This window comes from Apodemus sylvaticus, chromosome 2 (assembly GCF_947179515.1).
Source record: "Apodemus sylvaticus chromosome 2, mApoSyl1.1, whole genome shotgun sequence".
Taxonomy (NCBI): Eukaryota; Metazoa; Chordata; class Mammalia; order Rodentia; family Muridae; genus Apodemus; species Apodemus sylvaticus.
The window spans coordinates 116,877,805-116,904,807 of record NC_067473.1 but is presented as its reverse complement, the minus strand read 5'-3'; the positions used below and the strand labels follow the sequence as shown (position 1 = coordinate 116,904,807).

Below are 27,003 nucleotides of genomic sequence, written 5' to 3'. Positions count from 1 at the left end.
TGCCAAGCCTTCTCCCCAGCCCCAGTGCTAAGTACTGGGGTCAGAGGCATGCACTCTCCTTCCATCTAGCACTCTAGCTTGCTAACTCTGAAATGGACAACACTACCTTTCTCTTCCTAGGTGAAATCATAATACAGAGAGAAAAGCCTCTGTAAGAGGAACTAAGCTGGGTATTGTGGCTTGAGTCTGTAATCTTAACATGAGGGTGGCTAAGAAGGGTCATGAGACCAGGCTGTGCTATGAAGTAGAGAAAAAAGGAGCAGAGTACTGTGCTACATGGGCAGATACTGGAGGCCTTATAGACCATAATTCAAGTGGAATTAAGGAAGACTACTGATTCTAAACTGAGGCCCTTAACTTGGCTGTGCACGCTGCAAAGAGAGCCCTTAAAGAAGGCAAATGGCATCCAGTTGGTCATAAGATAAACTGAAGTAACATGAAAGAGGGCTCTGCGGACTGAGGGCGGCCAGACTGGAGGAGGAAGTCCTTCACTAGAGCACTGAAAACATAAAAACCCTAGAGGCAAGTCTCAAGTATGCTGGGCAGCCACCAAGGTCTGCATTTAAACCTGCTTTCTTGTGCAAAGTTCCTGGTAAATCTCTGTAAAAGCACTGGTCTGCAGTGGTATCCATGGAAGCCTCAGGGACCAGCACCTTCCTATACTATGTGGTCTGTACATCAGGGATCCGCCCTTCCTATACTATGTGGTCTGTACATCAGGGATCCACCCCTTCCTATACTATGTGGTCTGTACATCAGGGATCCGCCCTTCCTATACTATGTGGTCTGTACATCAGGGATCCGCCCTTCCTATACTATGTGGTCTGTACATCAGGGATCCGCCCTTCCTATACTATGTGGTCTGTACATCAGGGATCCACCCCTTCCTATACTATGTGGTCTGTACATCAGGGATCCACCCCTTCCTATACTATGTGGTCTGTACATCAGGGATCCGCCCTTCCTATACTATGTGGTCTGTACATCAGGGATCCGCCCTTCCTATACTATGTGGTCTGTACATCAGGGATCCACCCCTTCCTATACTATGTGGTCTGTACATCAGGGATCAACCCCTTCCTATACTATGTGGTCTGTACATCAAGGATCCACCCCTTCCTATACTATGTGGTCTGTACATCAAGGATCCACCCCTTCCTATACTATATGATCTGTACATCAGGGATCCGCCCTTCCTATATTATGTGGTCTGTACATCAGGGATCCGCCCCTTCCTATACTATGTGGTCTGTACATCAGGGATCCACCCCTTCCTATACTATGTGGTCTGTACATCAGGGATCCGCCCTTCCTATACTATGTGGTCTGTACATCAGGGATCCGCCCCTTCCTATACTATGTGGTCAGTACATCAGGGATCCGCCCCTTCCTATACTATGTGGTCTGTACATCAGGGATCCGCCTTTCCTATATTATGTGGTCTGTACATCAGGGATCCACTCCTTCCTATACTATGTGGTCTGTACATCAGGGATCTGCCCTTCCTATACTATGTGGTCTGTACATCAGGGATCCGCCCTTCCTATACTATGTGGTCTGTACATCAGGGATCCGCCCCTTCCTATACTATGTGGTCTGTACATCAGGGATCCGCCCTTCCTATACTATGTGGTCTGTACATCAGGGATCCGCCCTTCCTATACTATGTGGTCTGTACATCAAGGATCCACCCCTTCCTATACTATGTGGTCTGTACATCAGGATCTGCCCTTCCTATACTATGTGGTCTGTACATCAAGGATCCACCCCTTCCTATACTATATGATCTGTACATCAGGGATCCGCCCTTCCTATACTATGTGGTCTGTACATCAGGGATCCGCCCCTTCCTATACTATGTGGTCTGTACATCAGGGATCCGCCCTTCCTATATTATTTACATGTTTCTTAAATCCCATCCCAGGCACACTCTTCATTCCCTTATTTGCTCACTTGGCTCCTTCACCTCTTCTTAAACTTTTTCTGACTTATCACATGACGCACACTAAGTTCCTAGGATCTTCTATTTTATTTATTCTGGGGTGCGGTACATGCATGTGAGTGCTGGTGCCTGTGGAAGCCAGAAGCATCAGGTACCCATGGAGCTAGAGTTACAGGTGGTTGTGAATTACCTGACATGACTGCTAGGAACTGATCCTGAGTTTTCTGGAAGGGGTACATGCTCTTAATCACTGAGCCATCTCTCCTGCCCTAAAAAACAAAGAAGACTTCTGGTCCTTCCTGGGTAAGGAGTTGACAAAGACTCCCAAGTCCATGCATCTCAGATACATGTTCCTCAGATGATGCCTGGTATCAGAATCATCTGAAGGATGGTCAGCCTATACACTCCTGGTCACCACTCCACACCTGTGAAATAGAGCATCTCGGAGGGAAGCACAGGCTTCTGCATTTGAATCCAGCCTCCACTCTCACTACCACAGCTTCAAACTGATAAGCACATGAAAATATATTTGCTAGTGAATGCCTATTCTAATTGTATAATAGTTCATTGACATCTATGGACTTTGGGTCTGGTTAGTTTCAGAATGTGATTTTTTTTTTTATTTCTAAGTTGTTTTATTTTGCTTTACAATAAAATTAATTTTGTTTTGTTTTCTTTTTTTGAGACAGGGTTTCTCTGTGTGACCCTGACTATCCTCGAACTCACTCTGTAAACCAGACTGGCTTCAAACTCAGAGGTCCCATACCATGCCCAGCAAAAGTTAAATTTTATTAAAAGCTTCAAAATCATCGTCCTGACAGCTAATGGAGCAAGCTAGCTGGCAACCTTAGTATTAGTGAACTGTGCACAGCCAAAGAGTCCAGTTGGACATGAGTTAGTAATCTAGAATGTAAGTCTGAGTGGACTATGGAATCTAAACAGAAAAAAAGAAGTGGGGACATCAAAGGACACACTTGGAGTACAGAACAGGGAAAGATGGGGCATCCTTGAAAACTCGCAAGTCACCAGAGCCACTCATGCTTAGAGGACAGATGTGCTTCACACAGAACAGATAACTACCTAGACTATCCCATCTGTGTCACATTCTCCAGCCTTCAGAGTGTCCTGTCTCAACAAGTACTGTTTCTACTTTGACTCCTCTCAGCTTACAGGAGAGTCCAAGGTATACACAGAAACACAGTACACCTCCAAGAGGCTCTGTGGCACATCTGAGCCTGTTCTTGCCATAAATTCAAAGACCTTCCAGGCAATACACTCAAACCTCCTATACACCGGAAACCCACTACCAAAGGATGGATATGGATGGATGGACAGCCCCTCTTAAAACAATTTGTTTTGTTTTGTTTTGTTTTGTTTTGTTTTTCAAGGCAGGGTTTCTCTGTATACCCCTGGCTGTCTTGGAACTCACTCTGTAGACCAGAGTAAGTTCACCACAGGACAGCCCCTCTTCCACTACTGAGACAGGGTTTCACCATATAGGCTAGATCTTCCTGCCTCAGCCCCTCCAGGCGTGTGCTATCAAAGCCTGGCCTCTTTCTCTCTTCTTCCTGTGTTTCTATAGATTTCCACCTATAGTTACTACTCTTGTGTCCCTCCTTAAAATTCAGAGAGCAATTCCAGATTCACATTCAATCCGGCCCTAAACTGCTACAGCTATGGAGGCCAGCTCCTGAGTTTGGGCTAGAAGGAGATAGTCTGGGAATGCTCCCTCCCTCCAACTCCCTCAAGAGAGCTACGAGACTATGACAGGCCTCCACACAGGAGGCATGCTTAAAGACAAACCAGCTGAGGGGCTGGCACAATGGCACAACAAGGCACAGGCGCTATTAAGCCTGACTATTGGAATCTCATCTCCGGGGTCCATATAATAGAAGGAGAAAGCCTGCAAGTTGTGCACTGACCTCCACAAGGGCGCTATGGCACCTGCATGCCACACCATCCTCTACTCCATGAACACAAAAAAGGGTAAATAAAAATGTAATGATTTTTAAAAGATAAACTAGCTAAATGTGCTGCTTAAGGAGCTGGAGAGATGGCTCAGCAAATATAGGCACTTGCCATCCAGACTGAAAACCTGAGTTTAATTTCCAGGACTCATAATAGGAGAGAATTGAGTCCACAACGCTGTACTCTGAGCACCACATACATGCACACTAACAAATATACACCGAAAATTTAAAAATTAATAATATGGGCTGGAGATATGGCTCAGCAGTTAAAAGCACTGACTGCTCTTCCAGAGGTCCTGAGTTCAATTCCCAGCAACCACATGGTGGCTCACAACCATCTGTAATTGGGTCCAATGCCCTCTTCTGGTGTGTCTGAAGACAACTACAGTGTACTAGTGTACTTACATATAATAAATAAATCTTTAAATAAATAAAGAAAAAAGGCAGAAAAGGTGGCAGAAAGGGAGAGAGGAAGAGGCAGTGGCAGCCGAGACTGTTTCAGTGATCCCTGTGGTTATTCATGACCTGTCCTGAGATGTTTGTGCAGACCCCCTAACCCTCCATCCACCATCCTGTTCTCAGGTGATCTCAGGATTCAGCCTTCCTTTCAACCACGTTTGTATCCTCCTACAGGCCTCTAGTCCCCATCTTGCCGACTACTCCATTCTCTCAGCCATCCATGAAAGCAATATCCTATGTTTGCTTTTGTTTTTGCTTTTGATAACAAGGTTTCTCTGTGTAGTCCTGGCTATTCTGGAATTCGGTCTGAAGACCAGGCTGGCCTTGAACTCAGAGATCTGCTTGTCTCTAGCTCTCAAGTGCTGAGACTAAAGATGTTTGTCCCTACCACCAGAAACTTGCTGTTCTTGCAAGTATGAGGACCCAGGTTCAGTTCCTGTAGTAGAAACTTAAGGGTTCTTTGGAATGTCAGTTGTGTTGGATGTTTTTCTAAAGTAGATATATGAAAGATCATTTTGCTGAAGTGGACACAGGTTGAAAGGATGTTTTGCTAAGGCAAGCACATTAAAGGACGCATGTATTGGTTTGCCTGACATGCACTGTTGAGCTACCTATGTCCTTGACTCCATAAAGAGAAACTCACCAAAAACCTTCTGGTGTGCTGGCAGCTTCTTCCACGTCCTCAGACTCAGGTGGACTGACAGAATGAAGTCAGCTGACACAGACTCACATACTGAGGCAAGACATGTGGTGAAACAAGATCTGTAGAGGACACAGAATGTTTGGAGGGAGTATAAATAGGACTTAATGGACTGTGAGGGGGGCTTGCTTGTAGAGCTAGCTGTGCAATGCTGCTTGGTCTTAAGTCTTTGCTGATCTTCACTTCATTGAGAGGCGCAGCTGAGAACTTCTAGCCCTGGTGGTCCGAATTCTCCTAATGACTTATGCCAATCCAGCTGAGGGTTGGCTGTTCCTGCTAGGTCATGCCACCACTGCTGCTATCCCGACACAACTGAACTGGACTGCTGGTTTATTTGTGAAGTACTTGGGAGTGGATCAAACTGCTGCTGCTGCTGACCTGTGAACTGAACTGTTGATTTCTTGGCAATGCATATGGGAGTTGCTCCAATGAACAATTTCTAAACAGGTGCACTTCCCTGTATCCTAATAACATTTTTCTCCACTACCTCTGGTAGGTGACGGGCTAGTAGGGAGGTTGAGAAAAAAAAATTAAAGCCTACAGGTTCCCAGCACCCACATGGCAACTCACTGTAACGCCAGTGATAACCAATATCCAAGTTTTAGAATATCCAATAATTTCTTCTTGCCTCAGAGAATACTACATGTTCATGGTACTCCTGCATACATGTAGGCAAAACACTCATATACATAAATAAAAAAAAAAAAAGAGGACCCGCCAGGCGGTGGTGGTGCACGCCTGTAATCCCAGCACTTGGGAGGCAGAGGCACTCGGATTTCTGAGTTTGAGGCCAGCCTGGTCTACAGAGTGAGTTCCAGGACAGCCAGGGCTATACAAAGAAACCCTGTCTCGAAAAAAACAAATCCAAAGAACCAAAAAAATAAAAAAAAATAAAATAAAAAAAAATAAAATAAAAAGAGGAGCCAACAAGATGGCACAGCTGGTAAAGGCACTGCCTCCAAGTAAGATGACCTGAGTTCGATCCTAGAACCCATGTGGTGAAGAACCACCAAATCCTGAGAGCTGTCCTCTGATCTCCAAACCTACTGCTGCTATACACACACACACACACACACACACACACACACACACACACAATGGAGAATGTGGTGGGGGGGGGGGTGAGGGAATAGCACTGGGCAGTGGTGTGCATGCACACCTTTAATCCCAGCACTTGGGAGGCAGAGGCAGGTCTACAGAGTTCCAGGGCTTCATATTAAGAAAGAAAAGAGAGGGGGAAAAAAAAGCATTTTTGTAAAGGACACCCCCTCCAATCTCCTAAAATAGTAAACACTATAAATTATTTTGATTTTACTCAAATAAAAAATATTTTAAACCTAAAGAATTGTAAATATTTTCAGGGACCGGGCAGTGGTGGCTCACGCCTTTAATTCCAGCACTTGGGAGGCAGAGGCAGGCAGATTTCTGAGTTCGAGGCCTGATCTACAGAGTGAGTTCCAGGACAGCCAAGGCGACAAAGAGAGATCCTATCTCAAAAAACCGAAACCAAAATAAAAAAGAATGGCAAATAAGGTAGGTAATGGGACAGACCGGATAGGGGTAGCCCATGGAAACGTCAGAGGCCTCTTTAAGGAGAAATATTGCTGCCAGGCGGTGGTGGTACATGCCTTTAATCCCAGCACTTGGGAAGCAGAGGCAGGCAGATCTCTGAGTTCGAGGCCAGCCTGGTCTACAAAGTGAGTTCCAGGACAGTCAGGGCTACACAACGGCTTTTTTCAAAACCCTGTCTCGAAAAAAAACAAAAACAAGACCAAAAAAAAAAAAAAAAAAAAAAAGCAAAATATTGCTGATGTTCTTTGCTTTTTTAAAATATTTATTTAATTATTTATTTATTTATGTTTCTTTCTCTGTTTTTTTCTAGACAGAGCTTCTCTGCATAACAGAACTGGCTATCCTGGACTTGCTTTGAAGACCAGGCTGGCCTCAAACCCACAAAGATCTGTCTGGGACTAAAGGTGTGCACCACCATGCCAGTCTTATATTTTTATTTTATATGAATGAGAATCTACATGGATATGTGTGTACCATACACACGCAGTGGCCATAGAAGAGGGAACTAGGTCCCCTGGAATTAAGAGTTACAAGTGGTTGTGAGCCACCATGTGGGTGCCAGGCATAGAACCCAGGTCTGGGGCAAGAATAGTCAATGGTCTATTACTTCATATTTCTTTGAGCACAAGGTGTAGGTTAGTTCAGACTCCTCCACTCGATAAGCCTCTTTTGGTTGTGAACTTGGTATTTCTTAAATATTTCTTAAATACCAAGTCCTCTTGAGGCACCACAAAAGCTATTTAGTAAGACTTGCTTAATTTATTATTGATATTTCGGGGCTGTCTCCCTTCCTCAAGAGTCCTGTAACATGTGCATTCTCTATATAGCCCACACTTCTTAGACACTACAGCTTTTCTGTCCTCATAGCAGTTGCGTGTGCCCCTCCATATGTCTGAGACACATGCTCTTCAAATGAGGAAATATGGTGCCATCTCTACTGCAAAGTTCCAGTAGTCATCCTCTGCTTCCCCTCTGCTCGCTAGAATTTATTACAATTCCTAAAATTTATTTTTTAATTCTGTGTCCGTGTGTACACAAGTTAGTGTGGGAATCCATGACTGGCATGGAGCTGGAGTTACAGTGATTCTGAGCATCGAGAAGGATGCAGGAAGCACCTCATGCCCTCTGTTAGGGCAATGCACAAGCACTCTCACTAATGAGCCACACCTCCAGCCCCTTGGTTACAATTTCAAATACAATATTCTTTTTTTTTCCTTTTCCTGAGACAGTTTCTTTGTGAAGCCCTACCTATCCTAGAACTTGCTCTGAAGTATAGGCTGGCCTCCAACTCAGAGAGATCTACCTGCCTCTGCCTCCTAAGTGCTGGGATTAAGTGCCACCACCATCTGGAAATTTCCTGGTTTTAAGGAATGTTCCCATCTTGCCTCTTTGTCACATCAAACTCTGCCTGTCCAAAGCAGTTGTTTCCCGAGTGGCTACTAAGTGGCTCTGACTCCCTTAGGACCCTCTAGGGCTCAGCACTTACTCTGGAGTCACTGACTCAGCCTCACCTGCTCCTTTCAAGTCTTGTTTTCTCCCAAGCCACAGCCAAAGCTCTCAACTCTTGAGCCATCTCCAGTCCCCTGAAATCTCAAGCAGCTCAGTCTTCTCAGGCTGATGCAGTCACCATGGCTACAGCAAAAGGGACAGAATGGGTGGGGCAGGACAACCTTTTTTCCAAAAAGTAACTAAGAAAAATCAAGACAACACAATAGCACACACCTCTAATCCCAGCATGTGGGAAGCAGAGGCAGGCAAATCTCTGTGGCCTGACTACATAAGAAGTCCAGGGCCAGCCAGGACTGCACAGTGAGACCCTGTTTCAAAACAAAAGAAGCCTGGATGCACAGATGGAGCCAACTACAGGTGACTGCACCAGCACACATCACTCAGTACTCCCTGACCACTGTAAGCATTTTACACAGCATTTAACCTAAGGAATTAGAAAACCAAGGCCTAAAGCAGTGGCAACAAAGAAGGCAAGTATCTACACTACTAAGGGTCTGTTCCCATAAGTGCCTAGTGATCAGACCAAGAAGGGGACGAAAGCCAAGCATAGTTGCTGCCGGGCTTCCATATCAGAGGATGGGGCACCAGAGAAGGAGCAAACCATGCTCACTAATAAATGCAAGATATGCTGGTGATGCAGCTCAGTGAGAGAACACTTGCCTAGCATATGTGAGGCCCTGAGTTCAGTACCCAGCACTGAAGACAGACACACACACACACACACACACACACACACACACACAGAGAGAGAGAGAGAGAGAGAGAGAGAGAGAGAGAGAGAGAGAAATACATAATAACCACAATTAAGTTCTCCCTGTGAACAACTGGAGGCTGTAAATCATCCACGTGTGGGTCATAACTAAAGCTGGCTGAAGGCTGACATCAATGACTAGGAACAGAGCTGGGCAGTGGCGGCACACGCCTGTAATCCCAGCACTTGGGAGGCAGAGGTAGGCGGAGTTCTTTCTTTTTTTTTTTTTTTTTGATTTGGTTTTTTCGAGACAGGGTTTCTCTGTGTAGCCCTGGCTGTCCTGGCACTCACTCTGTAGACCAGGCTGGCCTCGAACTCAGAGATCTGCCTGCCTCTGCTTCCCAAGTGCTGGGATTAAACGCATGCACCACCACCGCCTGGCAGCAATATTTCTCCTTAAAGAGGCCTCCTGACCACTGACGTTTCCAAAACCAAAATCCAAAAATCCAAAAAACCAAAAAAAAAAAAAAGACTAGGAAGAGAAAGCCAACGTTTAAGTCACAGTAAGTATCATCTACAACACAGAAACACCTTCTCATCTCTCTACGGGGAAACATCTAGAACACAGAAACACCTTCTCATCTCTCTATAGGGAAGCATCTAGAACACAGAAACACCTTCTCATCTCTCTATAGGGAAGCAGCTAAATAAAGCACAGCACTCTCCATTTTATGAAATACTATACAGAGGCCACAAAAAATGAAAAGAGCATTTACTAGCATGGAATACTGCCAAGGCCCAATTTCTGGTATTTTGTTTTGTTTCATTTTGTGTTTGAGACAGAGTCTGACCTGAAGTTTGCTATGATATAGATCAGACGGGTCTTGAACTTACAGATCCACCTGCCTCTACCTTCCTGAGTGCTTGGATTAAAGATGTACTCCACAGGGCTGGAGAGAAGGCTCAGTAACTGTTCTTCCAAAAGACCTGAGTTCAATTCCCAACAACCACATGGTGGCTCACAAACATCTGTAATGAGATCTGATGCCCTCTTCCAGTGTATTTGAAGACAGCTACAGTATACGTATTTATAATAAATAAATAATTTATAATAAATAAAATAATTTTTTTTTAAAAAAAAAGCAAGACAAAGTATCAGAATGATATATAACATCATTTATGGAAATAAACTTTAAGGACATAAAAAGCTTTAAGTCTTTTCTGGGTATACATATTCTCTCTAGGGAACAGGAATGAGAGAAGGAATCACAGATAGCTATATTCCATATATAACTACCAAGCATGCTGGTGTTTGTGGTGCTAGGGATTAAGTGCTTAACCACTGAGCTGCACTCTATCCCCAAAGACAATGAGCAGGGAAGAAGGCTACCCACCCACCCAACGTGGCCTTCATGGTTAAATATGGCTTTGCACCTGCCCACATCTGAACACACTAACATAGCCTCCCAATGCCACACTCTCTCCTGAACCTCTCTGCTCATGCTTGTCTTGGAACCGACCTTTAACTGGGGCCACTGACTGTGGAAGACACAGGACGACATGCCAGCACATAGAACAAGGGCTGCTGGCACTGCTTCAGCAGAAATCCCAAAAGGAAGATGGTTCTATGCTGCTACAAGTTCTCGAGTGCTAGGAAATGAGGCTGGGGCAACCTGGTGAGGTCATGGGGTGGCCCAGTCTTACTAGACAGAGTGAAATGAAGAGTGATGTTCTGGTGGGAGGTTTATGGTGAAGGGCAAGGACAGCAGAGAAGCAGAGACCAGGACAGAAAGGAGGTGAGGAGGTACTACGGAGGAGACAAGAGGTTGAGATAACCTTTTGTAGTAGCCAGGAGGTGGCACATGCCTTTAAGCCCAGTGCTCAGGAGGGAAGTGGATCTGTGTGAGTTGGAGGCTAGCCTGGTCTGCAGAAAAACCCTGTCTCAAAAAAAAAACAAAACAAACAAGAGGCTGGAGAGATGGCTCAGTGGTTAAGAACACTGACTGCTCTTTCAGAGTTCCTGAGTTCAATTCCTAGCAACCACATGGTGCCTCACAACCATCTATAATGAGATCTGATGCCCTCTTCCGGTGTGTCTGAAGATAGCCACTACAGTATATTCATATAAATAACAAAACAAAACAAAAAACCCAAACCCCTTTTTTGGAGTAAAGCATGATGGTATACACCTGTAATCCTAATACTAAAGGCTGAGGCAGGAAGATTAGGAATTGAAGGCAAGTCTGGGCTAGCTACAGTAGCTAAGCTGGGGTAGGGTGTTGGGAGAGGCCCTCTTCTGGAAGGCAAGGCTGTGGCTGTGCAGCCCTCTGGCGACTGCACTCTTAACTTTCAGCTTCCTGAGCAAACATATTTGGTTGTGTTTTCCTGGTTACCCAAAGAAATGACACTGCGCAGTCCTCACCCACCAGCTGATTCACCACCACCTCTTGCACCACAGGCTCACTTACCAGCTGCCTCTAGGGAAAACAAGCTGGTGTGAACTGTCAAAGTCCTCTTGGACCTGACCTCAGCCAGGAGAGCAAGTTTCATTTCAAAACTGAAAGGACTGAAGGACTGGGGAAATCCAAAGCTCAGCAGACCAGGAACAGGTGGTTCCCATTCAGAAGAGTCCCAGGCTGGAACTCAAACAGAAACCAGACCACTGATAAGACATGGTTCCAGTATCTGTCTACAAGCTCTGGCAGCTGATTAGGTTGTCCACTATTTACAGCAGGGCATAAGCACACTTGTCCCACTCCAGGCTACTCAGTAACTCTGTTCTCCAAAGCTGAAGCAACATTCTGGTTTTATTGAGTTTGAGACTTACAAGGAGGATCCATTAACTGGGACATCAGGACAAAGGGATCCATGGTCCTTCAAATGGGCCACATTTTGAGTATAAAGAGTTATTACCTCTTCCTGATTCCCCATGAATGGCTGGCAAAATTCCTGTCTCAGTGAAAACTTTTCAGTTTGTCCTAATGACCATTTGCTATGGAGTGACAGCACCAGAGGACAGCTCAGTTGAGCTATGTGCCTGAGGTTCCACTGTGGCTAGCTGTGTGACTCAAGACATTTCACCTTTCTGGGTTCAGTTTCAGTCTCCTCACCCATAACATAAGGAGATTGGGAAACATCTGCACCAAGAAGAGGTTTACGTTCTTAAATCAGGGCTACTTTTTTTTTTTTAAAAGGTTTATTTATTATTATATGTGAGTACACTGTAGCTGTCTTCAGACACACCAGAAGAGGGCCTCAGATCTCATTACAGATGGTTGTGAGCCACCATGTAGTTGCTGGGATTTGAACTCAGGACCTTCCGAAGAGCAGTCAGTGCTCTTAACCACTGAGCCATCTTTCCAGCCCAATCAGGGGTACTTTTAAAAAGCACACCTGGAGGCTGGAGAGATGACTCAGCTACGTTAAGAACACTAGCTGCTTTTCCAGAGGTCTTGAGTTCAATTCCCAGCTCACAACAATCTGTAATGGAATTCGACGCCCTCTTCTGGTGTGTCTGAAGACAGCAACAGTACTCACATACATAAAATAAACCTTTTTAAAAAAAAATGGCACACCTTACCACTCTATGAAAAAATTCAAGGCATAAATAGAATTCACAAGCTCTAGCCATAATAGGCTACTGCTTACAAAGGACTGAGGAAGGGCCAGCATAGGCCACTGGCATATGCTGCTAGCACTGGATGCCTCATCTGCATCTCTAGGAACCCAAGATGCCAGAAAGTTACTCTGTAGACTGTGATCAATAGTGAAGAATCCTGAACACTGTGAAGACACTACTCACACAGGGCCAAGTATGGTGAGATATGCAGATAATCCCAATAATTGGCAGGCTAAGGCAGGAAGATGTAAGCTCTGAGGACAGATTACATAAGGTAGACTCTGTCCAGGCCAAAAGATTGACACACAAAAAGAAAAAGACATCAATAGCCCTGTGCTCACTACAGCAGTATTGACAATAACTGCATACTGCAAGCCAGAGCTCTCTGGTAGAATGCTTACCTAACATTCATGGGACCTGGATCCCATCCCCAGCTCGAAGAGAAAGAAACAAAATTAATTTAAAAGAAAAGAAAAGAAAAGAAAAAGAAAAGAAAAGAGAGGGAGAGAGAGAGAGAGAGAAGGAAAGGAAGTGGGACAGTGAGGGGGAACACTCAAGAAAATGTAAACCATACTACAGAATACTATTCAGGCAATAAAAAAAAGTTTTTAAATCTGTCATTTGCAATAGCATGACTGAAACAGGGGATCATCACATTAAGAAAGGCACTGTATGATCTCACACACACAGATGTAAGGAATAATGATCTCCTAACAGCAATACGGAATGGTGGAGCAGGATGGTGGTGGCGCACGCCTTTAATCCCAGCACTTGGGAGGCAGAGGCAGGTGGATTTCTGAGTTCGAGGCCAGCCTGGTCTACAGAGTGAGTTCCAGGACAGCCAGGGCTACACAGAGAAACCCTGTCTCGAAAAAACCAAATCCAAAAAAAACAAAAAACAAAAAGAAGAAATTTTTATACTACAAAGAAAGGATTAATGTCTGAGAGGACTGTGCTGTTTAACTCAATTTGAACACAAGTATACACGACGTACACACATGTAAAAATATCACACTGTCCTCCAGAAATTCACTTGCTTTCTGTTTTTCAGTTTAAATATTAATTTAATTTTTAAAGTTTTTTTCCCATTAACTTATTTATTCACTTTATATCCAGATCACTGCCACCCCCCACTCCTGGTCCCTACCCTCAGTTCCTAAAATTTATTATTTATTGGAGGGGTTGCTATGCCATGTGTCAAAAGGCAGTCTGTGGGAGCTGGCTCTCCTGTAAGTCTCCTAGCTACCTTGCCAGCCCTCCATTTAAAGTGTTAATTCACACACACTCTTGTCCCTCTTCTATGAAAACCACTCAAGGAACTTCCAAATTAGTATTGAAAACTAGAACAAAGCCAAGAGTGACAACACACATAAGGAGCACATCTCAGCATCCGTAACGTCTTTCAGTGAAGAGACTTGTGACTTCAGGCAGCCGTTAACATGGCAGTCCCTGCTGCCCAGGTCTTTGAGTTGTTCATCACCTAGTGGCATAGTGAAGTAAATGCAGTTTGCCAAGAGCCCAAGTAACTTCCAGCCATTTTGTGACTTTCTCAAAACCCATGGCAGAGCCTTCAATACAATCCCACAGCTTCTGTGAAACGGAGAAGGCTCCATTCATTCTCCAAGGTGGAAAAGGCTTTGCACTTAAATAATGACAAGAAGTGACACACATCTGTTGAGCTGCATCTGCAAAGTACTTAGAGGTGAGAGAGCTTTCCTGCAGGTTGACCCAGTAAGGGGAGACTACAAGTGTGCCTGGAGACAAGCTAAGGCTGCCTGTGAAAGATGAACTAATACTGTGGGCTTCCAGGCTAGCCTAAAACTAATGAGATATCTCAACTAAATTTCAACTCAAAATAAAAAATAAAGCCTGACATCCTGATGACCCCATGTACTTAGTAGCTAAGGTATACTGTAAAGTCTAGGCAGCAGAACCAACCATGTCTCAAAAAAATAAAAGGAGAGAAATAATGTTTTGCCAATGAGAAAAATATTATCAGGAAATAAATCAGACATGATGATACATGCCTATATTCCCAGCACTAGGGAAGCTGAGGCAGGAGGATCAGGAATTCCAGGCTAGCTTGAGCTACACAACAAAACCATCACAAAAATAAAAATGAATTAGGGGAGGTAGTAAAGTGATGCCCTCCCCCACTGGTAGAGACTGGAACAGAATCCATGGGTGTCTGTCAAGGGAGAGTGGAGACCCTGCAGTGGACAGCAGGGCAGGGGCAGGAAACCATGTTAAACACTCCCAAGGTTCTTCCGACTCTAAAATATCATCATCCAGAACTTAAAAGTCACTGACAACACTAAAAGTCCTGCTTTGTTCAGATCCCCCAGGCAATATGACCCAGCAACTAGGGGCACAGATGGGACACTACCTTCTGAGCAAATGTGAACACATTACTGCTCTATTTTCCTCAGCTTTGTTATTTGCAAATGTTACTTAGCAGTCACTACTCTCTAAGATTACTATAAAGATACATAGGATATTAGTCAAGTACTTACAACAGTGTTATACACATAAATTGATACAAAACCAACAGTTTGAAAAGACAAGGAAAGGGAAGGGGAAGGGGAAGGGGAAGGGGAAGGGGAAGGGGAAGGGGAAGGGGAAGGGGAAGGGGAAGGGGAAGGGGAAGGGGAAGGAAAGGAAAGGAAAGGACTTGCTTGCTTTAATTAGCCTTACTGAAACCTCAACCAAAGTACCCCTGGTTGTTACTGACCAGAGTCTGAGTTCCCTTGGCAACAAGCCTCAGAAAAGAGCCAGAGCTGCCTCACTCATGGGTTGCTTATTCCTTGCCCTGAAAGTTGGCTTCTCCTATGCCTTGGAACAGACCGCCTTTGACTTTACAAGTGTCTCACTCCAATCCCAGGTGCTGAGTAGTACTACCCTCCTTTTAATGCTCAGTCAGCATTCAAAAAACCTCAGAGACCCTCTAAACCCAGCACTTTGTTTACTACGTGAGAGCAAGAAGGCTAAAAGTGAAGTCTTAGGTTTAAATAGGCACAAAGTTAAGCACAGCTGTTGTAGGCCTTTTTTCCTAGTGGCCAAAATCTCCCCATTTTTCAGGAAAAGAAAAACAATGTTTTTAACCCACTGAGCCATCTCTCCAATCCCCTACTGTCTCCTATGCCAAACAACTATGCAACATACTTTTTGGGTTTTTTTGGATTAGGGGATGCTTAACTGGTTAAAAGAAAGAAAGAGGGGAGCGGAGAGGAAAAAAAAAGAAACCTTGCAAATGTTGGGGGAAAGTAAGAAATAAAAAATATTTTTAGTCCTTAGTATCTCAGATATGGGGTATTCAACCAGCACTACACATTTTCCACAAAGCAGCAGGGTACAGAGGCTGAGAGCAGGGATTCTTTGCTCAAATCCCAGCTCTACCACTACTAACCATGTGGCTGTAAATGAGCCTCCTAATCCTCTTCACACAATATAAAACAAGAGTGACTATTCACAGGTTTAAGGATTCAACAAGACAAACACATGGGAAGTCCACATTAGAGTTCTCTGTGTGCACACCAACTGCTTTGCTTCTCAACATTACCAGGTGCATCTGAACAGACTAAGAGTTGAAGAGATCACGCTCAGTGGTTAAAGGGACTTGCTCTTGCAGAGGACCTGAGTTCAGTTCCAGCAGCCACATCTGGTGGCTCACCTATAACCCCATCTCTAGAGGGACCCAACATCTACTTCTGGCCTCCACATGCACACACACACATGTGCCTAAGAGGTACATAAGATGACAACAACGGTAAACATAACAAGGGACAAGGTTGTACTTCTAGTCCAAAGAGTACTACAACACTAAGGTACAGGTCTTTCCTCAGCTCCTACGTCTGGTGCAGGAACACCAAGCCCTTCAGACACCAAGCACTCTTTCATTTCTTTGCATCTTGGGAAGAACCTGCTCAGAACAGAGATACAGGCAGAGCAAGATGCTTAAAATCATACAGGAAGGTCAGGAGGAAAGAACCCATGCACATCCAAAACAGCAAACTCATTAAATTCAGCAAGATACATCCCTCTAGTGTAGTCTCTCACATCCTCAAAAGTGATACGGCAGAATGGTTAACAGCAAAAGCTCTGGGCTGGAGAGATGGCTCAGCAGTTAAGAGCAGTGACTGCTCTTCAGAAGGTCCTGAGTTCAAATCCCAGCAACCACATGGTGGCTCACAACCATCCGTAATGAGATCTGACGCCCTCTTCTGGTATGTCTGAAGACAGCTACAGTGTACTTACATATGATAATAAATAAATCTTAAAAAAAAAAAAAAAAAAAAAAAAGCAAAAGCTCTGAAGTCCGGCTGATTAGGACAAACATCAGTCCAACTTCCGTATGCTGTGTGACATATACAAATGAACTCACCTTTCTCTAGGCTATGCTTATTGGTCTGTAAGAAGTATACTGTAATTATGACAGACATTTGGGAAGTACATCCTACTTACTAAATGCTATGTTAAGCACTGTACCTGGCCATGTAATTCACTCTACAGAACTGCTCAAGGCCACACAGCGACTGGTAACATTGAAATGACTGTCTAAGAGGTCTGCCCCCAGAGCCTGGCCTCCCAGGCCTTCACCTACTCTGTCTCTCCACATACTAACAAGGGCAACTCCATAAAGTGCTCACTCAGCTTGGGGCCTGGTCTATATTACTGTGACAGCAGCTAGCATTACTCCTGTAACTCTCATCATACCTTCACTAAAGGAAAGGAACAGCTTGATCTTCTGTTGCTGTGATCAAATATACTAAGCAAAAACGTTAGGTGGAAAGAATTTATTCAACTTCTACTTCCAGGTCACGGTCCATCATTTAGGAGAATTCAGGGCAGAAACTCAAGCACGAGCTAAAGAAGAAACTCTAGAGGAAAGCACACTGTACGTGCTCCTTCACTTACTCACACTCAGCTAGTCTTTTTGTTTGTTGGTGTTTTTTTTAAGTACTCTATTGTCATGTACACCTGCATGCCAGAAGAGGGCAATGATCCCAGTATAGATGGTTGTGAGCCACCTTGTGGTTGATGGAAATTGAACTCAAGATCTCTGGAAGAGCAGCCACTTTGCTCTTAACCAAAGAGGCATCTCTCCAACCCACAGCTAGTTTTCTTATACAGCTCAGGCCCACCTCTGTCCATACTGGGAGGAGCCCTTTCCCATCAATTAAGACACTCTCACAGACACAGGCCAATCTGACTGAGGTAATTCTTCAACTAAGGTACCCTCATCCCAGAGAATTCTACTTTGTGTCAAATTGGCAATAAAAATTAACCAGGATACCTACCTAGGTTTCAGTTCCCTGAGCAGTTTGGATTTGATCCTAGTATTTCATTTTCTTTTTTCTTTTTTCTTTTTTTCAGAGACACGGTTTCTCTGTATAGCCCTGGCTGTCCTGGAACTTACTCTATAGACCAGGTTGGCCTCAAACTCAGAAATTCACCTGCCTCTGCCTCCCAAGTGCTGGGATCAAAGGCGTGCACCACCACCGCCCGGCTTCATTTCTTCATTTTCAATACAAAGTTTACTAACATAGAGAGAAAAAGAAATATTTATTAAAAATATCTAATCCAGGAGCTAAAAAAATGGCTGAATGGTTCAGAATTGCTATATAAGTATGAGGACCTGAGCTTAGCTCCCAGTTCCTGTGTAACAAGGGTTAAAGACCTGCGAAGGTCTGCTGAAGACCTGTAAATCCAGACTCCACAGAAAAAAGATAGGAAGATCTATCTCACTGGTGCTAGTTGGCTGCCATCCTAGCTAGGTTTAGGAAGAGACCTTGCCTCAAAGAAATATGGTGTAGAATGATAAAAGAAGACAAGCAAAGCCTTTCTCTGGCCTGTATATACATGTGCACAGGTGCACACACTCCATACACACATGCACATGCATCTCTCCCACCCCATCTCATGGGTGTACACACACACACACACACACACACACACACACACACACACAGAGGAGGAGGGGGCTACCAGGAAGGCATGTTGAAGCATAGGTAATGCAGCACTCAGGAAACTAAAGCAAAAAGATGAAACCTTCAAGGCAAACAACACACTGTTGTGAAAAACTAAGTCCACTATGATAACTCAGTAGGTAAAGGCACTTGCTGTGAAGACTGACCACCTGAACCTATCTCCTGGGACCCACATGGTAGATGGATATAAACTACTCCTACAAGTTGTGTTCTGACCTCCACACATCCTGTGGTACCACGTGAACTATATGGCATGAATACTATTTGGCACATATGCATGAATACACATAAAAATAAATGTTAAAAGTTTTAAAAACAAAAAAATAATAAACTGGGCATGGTGATACAAAGCACTCAGGAAGTTGATGAAAGAGGATCAGGGATCTATAGTGTTCTTTAGCTATTTAGCAAGTTCAATGCCAGTCTAGGCTGAGTGAGACCTAGTTAGTGTCAAAACAAATACAACAACAACAAGCCTTTTTTGAAACTCTCATAATATATACTTATACTTACACTCTTACAATTTTTCCAAAACAAGAGATACATATTTTCTAACACTCATATAATTGCTACCCTCTTCCTCTTTTTATTTTCCAGTTCTCAAAACTTACATAGTTATCATGTCATCCTCACAATAAGAGTCTCATTTGCCATAGGCATAGAAACTGATACTCAGAGAGACTCAACACTACAACAGCCAGTACGAATCTCTAGAGCTGAGGAGTGGCCAGATGGAGGAGATGGCTGTGTCAGAGGTGCCCAAGTTGAGCTAGGCATGTTGACACACAACTATACTTTAGCTACATTCAAGGATTAAACTCATCAGTTTAAGACCTATCTGGGCATTAGAATCCAAAAGAAAAAGTATGGCCAGATACAGTGGTCTATGACTTTAATACCAGCACTTATTTGGGTGGATCTTTCTGAGTTCAAGGTCAGCTTGATCTACATAGTGAGTAAGACCACAGCCAGGCTGTGGCTCTCTGCCCCGGATGGCGAGAAAGGATAAAAAGACAAAGTACATTGAAAATGATATTTTTTTTTCATGCTAGAGATGGAATCCAGGAACCTAAAGCCTAATAACAGCATTGTATGTATTTAAATGTGAGTGCATGTGTGCATGTGGGCTCTTGAATACGGAGACCAGAGGGTGACATCAAGTATTTTCTTCAACAGGCATAGTGGCGCACACCTTTATGTCTATGTCTCACTCAAGAGACAGAGACATATAAATCTCTGTTGAGTTGGCCAGTGTGGTCAGTGTACTGAGTTCCAAGCTAACTAGGACAACATAGTAAGATCCTGCCTCAAAAAAAAAAAAAAAAGCCTTCTTCCTCACCTCTTATTTACTGAACAGGATCTCTTACTGCCCAATTTAGAATTCAGCTAGTCTATCTAGCCAGCATGCCCCAGGTGCCCCAGGGAGCCCATCTCTACCTCCCTTGACCTTGGATTATAGAATGGCTACTGTAGCCGCCAGCAGCTACATGTAAACTGGGTTACCTGTTGAGAGAATTTTGGGGTCATAGGGAAGAGCGGCGAAAAGAAAGTACGGCTAAGTCAATGTTCACTGATCAAAGCCGTAAACTTTAATGGCGCCGGACCTTTTAACAGTTTGGGCAAACCCTCCCCCCAGACTCCAGGCTGAGTTCCGGTGGAAGTTGTCTAGCTTCTCTTGGAGGTCTTCGTCTTGACTGCTCCGGCAGCTGGGTGGGTCACCTGTTTAATTCAGGAATCCCTATACCAGGAAGAACAATGAACTTAACCTTTACTACGTGCGCTCCACCCTAAGTGGAGCAGAATCCTGGCTAACTGGGAGAAGTTAACCTTGACCAAAGTCAAACTCTGACCAAGTGCAAGACTGCCCCAATATGGCTCTGTACATGTCCTCCCTTTTTTTATTAATTTGAACACGAGGAGGTAGAAAACAAGTGGATAAATATCCTTCATAAGAAGGCGGGCCTTAACCAGGAGGGGAAGCATTGACCGTAATTCCTCTTAAATATTGTATAACGTCTTTTTCAGAGGAGGGGTAATAGGCTCCCTTATTATTTTAAGGACAGCCTCTCGACGTTAACCCCTATGCAATTAGGTGTACTTCCTGGGGACTCAGAAGCAGAAATTCACCTCCCCATGCAGTGCTTTGCCTCGCACGTCTCGCTGGTACCCATGTTTGTTCAAAAACAAACACACATAGATCTGAGTTCTATGTGGCTCCCTCTTTGGAGATCCACTTGTGTAAGTTTTGAAGCCAGGGGGGTCTGCAAGTGTCTTTAACAGACATGTAATCTCTCCATCCAGGTGAGCCTGGGTGGAGACAGCCAGTCTGCTTAACAGACAAGGTCAAGAGTTAAAGGTGGAATAGGATTAACTTGTCCCAGAAGTATCCAATTCAGTTGTAAATTAACAACTTTAAGGATCCAAAGCTTGGCCTCTGAGGTGGGAGAGGTAGCCTTGTGAATCAAGAATTAAGCTGTTACTTCTCAGGAAAAGTGGAGACTATATGTTAAATTAACACAGCTGGCTGAAGATTGTTAGCCATCTTCAAAATTGGAATCTTCAATATTGGAATTATTTCTAGACCAGTCTATGGTTGAGTCAGCTGAGCACAATAAGGAGAAGAGTCATTTTAACTCTTCTTATTAATTTTTCCTAAGCTAGCTTAACAGTCTCCATGTTCTGTCCCACAAAGTCTAAAAGCTTGAAGCTAGGCAATTTATCTAACCTGGGACATTTAACAATTGAGGTAAGTCAAGAACATATATCCAATATAGCTCTTATGTTACCATGGTCTGGGCATTCAGCAAGCACAGTCAGCATATCTTCTGCAGCATTCTGTGGAAAAAACAGAGGACATGCCTTCTCCCCCAATATTAAATCAGGATCATGGCATATGTTAGTAAGTGAATTCCTTCATTTCACCTAGACATCAATATGTCTAATTACAAGATGTCATATACATTTAGCAAGGAGTTTCTTGGCATCTAAATTTTAAAATTTTAAAATTTTCTTAAAAACATGTAAGCATAATTTAAATTATATGTACAGGGACACAATTTCCCCTCTCTTCTTTCTTCCAAGAAGATATTGTTTTATTAATTTAAGTTGGAACACAAAGTATAACCCATAACATAGGCAATAACTATGTAATTATATAAAATATAGTTGCTTTTTCTGTTAGAGCAGTTGCAACTAGACAGCCTAAAAATGAATCATTAGTCACATGTACATATTTTTTTAATCTTTTAAATTAGAAATATGAATATCATTTATCTGTAATAACTAAGTCCTCTAGGATTAACACCATTACGTGGTAGAGGTAGAAATTGAGGACATCAAGAACAAATCTTTATAATTTGATGTGCACAAAATATAAAATTATTTCAAATACCTAAAGGACAGTCATTTAGAGAACATATCCTTTGTTCTAGAAATTTGAATCACATTTGTATAAACTGTAGAAATTAAGAATTAGCAGTATTAAAAATGGACCAATTTTAAGCAATTATAGACCATGAGCTATGTATATCTACTATTATTAAAAGCTTGACCTTTAACATCTTAAAAATAGCTGCTATAGCACCCAATTCAGGTATCTGTGTTGAAGCAGGGAGAAACTTAAAGGAATAAACATGTGATCTGATAGTACAAATTATCTTTTGGATAAGAATTATTAATTTTGCCTAAAAATGCTTGCCATGTAATAGACCAACCATTAATAATAAATTTGATTGTTGCTTGAAGCAAGGAACAAACGTTTCCTACCTTGAAAACAGAGGTTTAAGACCTTCTGTGGCAAGCTTAAAATGAGGTAAATATAAGATAAAGCCAATTAATATATCTTAACAACCTTTGAAAGCCATTTACCTAAAAATTCTAAAAGTCTATAGGAGCAAGGGCCTGTAACAAACATTCTATGAACATTATACACTGAAAATTTTAAGATCTTAACTTCTAGTATTGAAACAGAGACAAAACACTTTTTCTCACAAGACATAAGGCTGTTAGCCATTCCTTGAGGCAAAACTTTCTAATGAAATTGTTTTGTTGTCTCTTTAAAATTAGAAGCAAATGCTTTTATAATTATCAGAATGTAAAGCAAAAAACCAACCCTTTAAATTTACAATAATTTTATAGGGAGTAGACAGGCCAAATGTTAATGCTTTTATAGCCTCCTTGACCTTTCATAGATTTGAACTGCATTTTAACCCACACCTGGATAAGTCAAAAACTTTTTTTTTTTTTTTTTTTTTTTTTTTTTTTTTTTTTAAGCCAAACACTCCCTAGGTGGGGCCGGTAAGGCAGAAACAATTTCTCAAAACTTCCTCACTAGCTTCCCCTGAGGCAACTCTAAGCTTTGCATTAACTCAAATGTAAATTTTTTTTTTTTATCTGCCCTAGGATCCACCTTGAGTCCTTGGCAAGGACATTGTATGAGATTCCTCAAATGTAAATATCTTCTAATCTGAGCCTTTTATCTAAGACCAGACCCAAACTATCTGTCCTGCAAGGACATTTTGAGGATTAAACAAAAGAAACCTGTAATTTCATGGTCAAGGGAACCTACTTGATATCAAATACATTTCTACAGAGATCTCCTTTTTAATTTTGGAGACAGCAGTATCACTCTTAAAATTATCTTAATTACAAAATGTTAACAATTACGAGCCTGCAAACTGAAAACTGTAGCCAATGACACACTGATTTTTATTGTAACTCAATGTTTTCTTGCAATATTAGAGCACAATTGTAATTTTGGAAGCAAATCTCAATTTTAAACAATCTATTTTCTTTAAAATTAATGGCAAACACATATTTACAGCACAAGGTTTGTATGCCAGTTCTTATGTTCAAGTGTATAACAGTGTAACTTATTAAAGAGACAATATTTTAAATCTTAATCTTCATTAAGTCTAATCTCCAGGCCAAGATTCACATGAAACACCATGCCAATTTAGGAGCGTCCCAAAGGCCTGTATTTCCTGGATTGCGTCATGCCACGTGGTGTTCAAAATGGCGACTACCCTAAACTACCAGCCTTAACCATCATGCCACGTGTTCAAAATGGCGACTACCCTAAACTACCAGCCTTAACCATCATGCCACGTGTTCAAAATGGCGACTACCCTAAACTACCAGCCTTAACCATCATGCCACGTGTTCAAAATGGCGACTACCCTAAACTACCAGCCTTAACCTAACTTTTGTTAATAACATTATACCTTTTAAATCATTTGCAGTGACTTAAGCCAATACTCTATAGTCAAGACATGCAAAATATACCTTTAAATCCAATTATAAACAAGAACAAGGCATGAGTGGCGTTAGGCCACGTGTAGTTAGTTAAGATAGCTCTAACACTGAATCACCAGTTTTAAACTAACCTTTTCTTAATAACACTATACCTTTTACATAATAACCAATTAATTTATAACTCTTTAGTCAAGAAATGTAAAGCCTTATATCATTAAAACCAATTAGAAACATGTATAAAGCGACTACATGAATTTCACAAGCCAAACCAAAGTCTTCCCAAATCTCGAGGTTTCTGGGCTTTAAGAGCGGCTTTTTCCCCAGCCACGCTTGCCTCTTGGGTGAGTGAGCTACGCTGCTGCAGCGTGGCTTTGAATCAATCCCCACACAAACTGTGGCTAGCTCAAGAGGTTACCAGCAGATGTAATCTTTACCAATTTTTCTTTTTAACATGAAACAGTCATTCACACAAAGACACAGAGAGGACATAAACATACACATAGACAGTCGGTGCACCGGGACAAACACGGAAAGATACACAGAAAGTTAAGCATGCTTGTTAAGCAATTGCATCCATTTTCCTCTTTAAACAGCTCTTAGAAGCTGTGGACATATGCCTATTTTTAAAAACCCCTTTCTATTCGCCGAAATCAGCTCTTACGAGCTTTGGGCAAATGCCTACCAAATTCCTTCCCCATATTTCCCTATCTTATCAACCCAAGCAGTCCTGCGCTGGGTCCACGCAGTATGCTTGAAAAACTGTATCCATTCCTGCACTCACAACCATAGACACGAATTCACTAGCGCTAGTTTTGCCTTCTATGTTGCTTACCGTGCGGACACCATTAATTTTCACCTTTTCCACGAAGCTTCGCTGGATAGGGCTACCTCAAGAAATTCTCTCGTGCCAGGTCGTCCCACGTTCAGCGCCACTATGTAGCCGCCAGCAGCTACATGTAAACTGGGTTACCTGTTGAGAGAATTTTGGGGTCATAGGGAAGAGCGGCGAAAAGAAAGTACGGCTAAGTCAATGTTCACTGATCAAAGCCGTAAACTTTAATGGCGCCGGACCTTTTAACAGTTTGGGCAAACCCTCCCCCCAGACTCCAGGCTGAGTTCCGGTGGAAGTTGTCTAGCTTCTCTTGGAGGTCTTCGTCTTGACTGCTCCGGCAGCTGGGTGGGTCACCTGTTTAATTCAGGAATCCCTATACCAGGAAGAACAATGAACTTAACCTTTACTACGTGCGCTCCACCCTAAGTGGAGCAGAATCCTGGCTAACTGGGAGAAGTTAACCTTGACCAAAGTCAAACTCTGACCAAGTGCAAGACTGCCCCAATATGGCTCTGTACAGGCTACCTCTGCAGTTTATGTTGCTTGTTCTAGGGATCCAAACCTCTGCTCATTGGGCTGTCTTCTCAGCCCTAAACTAATAAGGGAAACAAGAGAGGACAGCAGGACATGAAAGAAGACAGGAAGTCCTGGGATCAGTACAGAACAAAGCTGGGCAAAGGGAAAAAGTTTTTTAAAGATCCTAACTTCACACCTAAAATCAGTCCCAGCATTAGGAAGGCAGAAGCAGGAAGATCCACAGTTTGCAGACAGCCTGCCTGCTGAGTATGTATACCGTGAGACTCTGTCTCAGCCTGCTGTGTATATACACTGTGAGACTCTGTCTCAGAATAAATAAATGAATGAACAAAAAAGGAAGAAAGGTGATTAATAAAAGAATTGGACCAGCCGGGCAGTGGCAGCGCCACTTGGGAGGCAGAGGCAGGCGGATTTCTGAGTTTGAAGCCAGTCTGGTCTACAGAGTGAGTTCCAGGACAGCCAGGGCTACACAGAGAAACCCTATCTCAAAAAACCAAAAAAATAAAAAATAAAAAAATAATTGGGCCAGGAGGTGGTGGCACTCAGGAGGCAGAGGCAGGAAGATATCAGACCAGCCTGGTCTACAGAATGAGTTCCATGATAGCCAGGACTACACAGAGAAGCCATGCCTTGAAAAACCAAAAAAGATGCCAGGCAGTGGTGGTGCACGCCTTTAATCCCAGCACTTGGAAGGCAGAGGCAGGTGGATTTCTGAGTTTGAGGCCGGACTGGTCTACAGAGTGAGTTCCAGGACAGCCGGGGCTACACAGAGAAACCCTGTCTAAAAAAAAAAAAAAAAACTTAGAAAAACCAAAAAAGAGGATCAAGGGATTGGGACAAGAAGAACATGGTGAGCACAGTGAGTACAAATTCAACCTGTGCTACAGTGAAAGTCTAGCTCAAAAAACAACAATAAAAGTTGGCGTGCCGGCTCGAGTGGGAGGGTAGCCTCTGGTATGTAGTCGGAGGGTCTGAAGCAGGTACACTACAAATACTGTGAGGAATGTCCTTAAGTTTCATGAACAGTACATAACAAATCAGAGTTTCACATTCAGCCCGGAGTTCCACACCCTACACTCACTGGGTATATACAAATATTCTGGAAACCAAGGCACCTCTGCTCCCCACCACCTACAGGAGACAACTCTTTACTGCTGATGTGTTCAATGGAATCTTTCTTAGATTTTACTGTTACAGATATGAGTGCTTTGCTTCCATGTATGTCTGTAGATCACATTCACACAACGCCAGTGGTAACCAGAGGGTTCAGATCTGGAACTGGAGTTACAGATCATTAAGTGCCACATAGGTGCTGAGAATTGAACCCAGGTCCTCTGGATAAGCAGCCAGTGCCCTTAACTATGAGCTATCTCTGCAGTCCTAGAGACAGATTTAAACAGTAAAGTTGAACTAATGCTTTGTCTGGTTGAAGTAACTATCTCTGAAAACAAGTCTCTGACAATGTCTGACTCATGTGCTCAGCAGGTGCAATCAAAGAATAACCTAGTGAAACATACTTCTATTGTTCTCAATAAAGTAGCAGTTTCTCTTTAATCCTTTTCCCAACTTTCTAACTCAAATATCCTACCAACTATATGAAGACATAAGCTTCCATACACATTCTTCCTTGAAAACAAACCCTGATTTACTCTTACACAGGACTTTGGTTCAAGCCCATATGATAGTTCACCACCATCTGTAACTCCAGTTCCAGAAGAAAATCACTCTTCTGACCTCCTTGGACACCAGACACATGTGGTGCAGGCAAAGATTCATTTACTTAAAAAAAAAAAAAAAAACCACACACACACAACAAAAAACAACAGCTGGCATGGTGGAGAACCTACATCCCAGCACTCAAAGGCTACAGTAGAAGACTAAGCATTCAAGGTCATTATAGGCACCACGGCATGTTTCAGGCCAGCACGCACC

The 27,003-nt window shown here is 43.0% G+C and overlaps 1 long non-coding RNA gene across 9 annotated transcripts in view; it reads right to left on the bottom strand.

Moving 5' to 3' along the window:
• The window catches only part of LOC127678897 (uncharacterized), a 42,104-nt gene that overhangs the window by 6,390 nt on the left and 8,711 nt on the right, over positions 1-27,003 (bottom strand). For 7 of the 9 annotated variants that reach the window (XR_007976643.1, XR_007976644.1, XR_007976638.1 and 4 more), the window contains exon 3: positions 5,015-5,133. This is a non-coding gene — a long non-coding RNA (uncharacterized LOC127678897). Of the gene's footprint in view, positions 1-2,132; positions 2,212-5,014; positions 5,134-8,154; positions 8,276-27,003 lie in introns of all 9 variants that reach the window. The other 2 variants (XR_007976646.1, XR_007976645.1) reach the window with 2 other exon arrangements.